This window comes from Hibiscus syriacus, unplaced genomic scaffold, assembly GCF_006381635.1.
Source record: "Hibiscus syriacus cultivar Baekdansim isolate YM2019G1 unplaced genomic scaffold, ASM638163v2 tig00111917_pilon, whole genome shotgun sequence".
NCBI classification, from domain to species: Eukaryota; Viridiplantae; Streptophyta; class Magnoliopsida; order Malvales; family Malvaceae; genus Hibiscus; species Hibiscus syriacus.
This window is the reverse complement of record NW_024063213.1, coordinates 761,649-765,305: the sequence shown is the minus strand read 5'-3', so window position 1 is coordinate 765,305 and position 3,657 is coordinate 761,649. Positions and strand designations below refer to the sequence as shown.

Genomic DNA, 3,657 nt, shown 5'->3' with positions numbered 1-3,657 from the left:
GGTTTTGGACCCTATACTATGATTACTTATCAAAGTTCTTATACCCATTTGTGCAGGGATATTGCTGAAGTTGGCCAATGTGCAGGTAAAAAACCAATGTTTAACTGTGATCTTACTATGATTTTGTCTCATGTTTTAAACAAAATTTCGAAAGATAAATTTAGGTGTTGGACCTTATCTAATCCAAAAGTAGGCCATGAACAATTCCGAGTATAAGGAACGTTCCGATTTTTTCTAAATGCTTTTGATAATAAACAGGGAAAAACGTGGTGTGTTGCAAAGCCATCCACCGATGATACAGCACTGCTTTCCAACATTAACTATGGCTGTAACTACCTCGGATCCATGGTATCGAACTGCAGCTTGATACAGCCTGTGGAGCCTGCTACGAGCCAAACAATCTCATCAACCATGCATCTTTTGTCATGAATTCTTACTACCAAGCCTATGGCCGTCAGGAACATATGTTACTTTACTAACTCTGCTCTCGTCACTGTCACCGATCCAAGTAAGAAAGCCTCTGTAAACCCTAATCATGTTCTAAAACATTTTTTTTTCTTTATGCTGTTGAAGTTTCATACGTTGACGTTGTTCATAATTTGGGTTTCTTTTTTTCTTACAGGCTATGTAACTGTCTTATGCATGAGGGGTTCTGATATGGAGATGATGGCATTGTTTGAAGGTTTTCTGGGTTTAGTGTGTAATAAATGTAGCTAAAGTCTCTTTATACTTTATTTTCTATCAGAATTAATTTACATTTTGGAGACGATTTCTGTTGTTCTTCACCTTCTCTCTCTTCACCTTCTTACGTTTTCCTTTGTTTTCTCACTTCCCAAACAACACATTTATGGTATGATTCAAGATTCTAACGAAAATGTATTGCCGCACCAATGTTGATCTCCTCTGCAATATAATTAAAAATATAAAATATTATGGTTTGTAATGTACTTGAATCTTCCATCCCACATATTTAGATATGGTTATGTAAAAAAAATATTTTAGAACCAGTAACTGAAGAATAATTCAAGTAAGATGATACTACAATAGTCAAATATGTATATACATACATACATATATATAAGAAAGAGATTCATGGTTCATGCTTAAGGAACAGGGAAGGAACCATGTCTTGAAGAAGCCCACAGTCGGGGACCTTATGCTGGTAGTACTGCTGAAAAGGGATAAAATTTTCTGAACCGGCTTGGTTATTCATGTGATGAGGCGCTGTCATCTGCATGAATAATTCATGCGGGAAGATCATCTTCCTCGCCAGCGGAAACATCGAAGGCTGTAGCAGCGCCACTGTGTTCCCTCTCAGTGATGTCGGAAGCAGGTGGTTGTGATGCCCTTCGTACGTCGTGATCACCGTCGATGGGTCCTGGTATGACCTCTCTACCCTTTTCTTGACCGTACACTTCTGAGTAGTGCACCGATAATAGCTTCTGAATTGTCAATCAGGTCAATTAATATTACTTGCGGGTTAGTTTCATATAAGATTCATCTTGAAGTCAAAGAAAGGGGCGAAAGGATAGTATGCAAGCAGCCAAGCACAGACCTAACAAATCTGGTTTCAGACATGGTTTTGCATGTCATTTAAGATAAGATTGTTTGGTTGTGAACCAAGAAAGGTAAAAGAAACCAAACCTTGGATAAGTGCTGTTCTTCAAAGCCTTTCGTCCATTTTCTCCATCTGTATCCATCTTCTAGATGATCAACTTCACTTCTGGTCATGAAAGTAAATCGTGGTTCCTTCTTCCTTTCTTCTTTATTTTAGCTGCTTTGTTCCTAACACAGATGCAATATATCTAATTAATCTCTAAATCTCAGATATCAATGAAAAAAATGAGAAGAAAAAAATTTAGTTAAATAGAAGTTACCCTTTCTTAGGGCTTTCTTTGCCTACATCATCCGACTCTTTCGGCTGCTGTTCTTATTATTGTCTGAATCTTCTTCACAATTACCGACAACCTCGCTTGAGGAAGAAGAAATGGAAGGATTAGGATTAGTGATCATAACTTCACTACTCTTAGCAGCAACTTTCTTCTTTATCGTCGGAGAAAACACTTCGATGATGAAGACGGTGACAACCCAAAGGCCTTTCGAGTGGACCGTAATCGTCCATCAAATTGTTGAAGCGGTCGATGAAGTTCATGTATGAAGAAGGATGATCAGCCGTTGAAACCCTAAACATGTCGGATTCAACGTGGTGATCGTTGTTGAAGATTGTGCTTCCATGGTAGTAGAAGTCTCTAAATTCTTGATCCGACATGGAGAGGGATCAAACGAATTAAGGTTGAAGTTCTTGAGGAATGAGGAGGGATTTTACTTTCAGGGCTTCATGGAACCTCTACATCATCATGCTGTTTGAGCTATATATATAATGAAGAAGGAATGGAAATAGAGAGGGTTAGCTTTGAATGCGACTTTGGGTTCATTTCGCCATTTTAAAGTAGGGTTCAATGGGAAGAACGGAAGGTGGCTTCTAGTGTGGAAACATTAATCATGTAATTTTAATATAATCATTTTTCATTTTTAATTAATAAAGAATAAGTCTCTATATAAGTTTCTTATTAGATATAGTCATGGTACTGTGATGTACGAATAGACATTGCCACATATTATATGGTGGGTGAATAAAAAATTGCACAATCATAGAATTAGTGGTAGATAGTCTGTATTTTAAATTAAATGCTTGAATGTTTCGTTGTGCTTAGAATTATACATCAAGTCATGTTTAGTTGTAATTTAAAAATTACAAAGACTATATATATATATATATATATATATATATATATCAAATTGAAGTGGCCGAGAGAGGAGACCAAACAAAAAGGCAGTCAAACATTCAAACTTGAAGAAGTCTCGACAATGTTTGAGTATTAGGCGTACACGGTCGTTGTTGGTACCGGCACGTGGATAGACCCTTTGCTCCTTCTGCTTATGCCTGTCCCACGTCACCCATGCTTCCTTTTTGCCCTCCACTTTCCCCTTTTTACCCCTTTCTTCCAACAAATTTTCTAGAAGCAACACTGTCACCTCTTCGTAATAATTTTGGGTCTTATTCTGATTTTAATCCCTCTATTATGATGAAATCTTAATTTAATCTATTCACTTTAATTAGGCATGATTTAGTTTCAAAATCCCCATTGCATATGGGAATTGGGTTCTGTTGTTGTTGTTAGTTTCAAAATATTTATATTGTTATATGTAGATTCAAAGTAGTATCATGGTTAATTGTACGGATAATGTGAGATTTCATTATTATTTTTATCATAATGTGAAATTTTAATTAGTCATATTTGAAAATATTAATAAATTTTCACGACAATTGAATATTAAAAATTATTTAAAAAAATGTCATCATGTGAATACTAATAATTAAATTGATATTATCAACTTGAATCATTATTAACTATCAGTTAATATAGTGTGATGATGAATTACGTCCCTTAAATAATTCTTAGTTGAGTTTTGATCTTGTAATGAAGCAAAATGGAGAAGGATCACTCTAAGAATGAATATCTACAATATTTAATTTAAATTAATCAATTAATAATAACGTACTTAATGATTACACGATAAAATATCAATTTTATTTTTTAATAAACCAAAATTTTATTTATTTAATTATGGTTGTAAAATAAAATAAAATAGAAT

General features: G+C 34.7%; 1 pseudogene; it reads right to left on the bottom strand.

Moving 5' to 3' along the window:
- Positions 1-1,086: 1,086 nt before the first annotated feature.
- LOC120172921 lies at positions 1,087-2,335 on the bottom strand (annotated as a pseudogene).
- Positions 2,336-3,657: the final 1,322 nt, after the last annotated feature.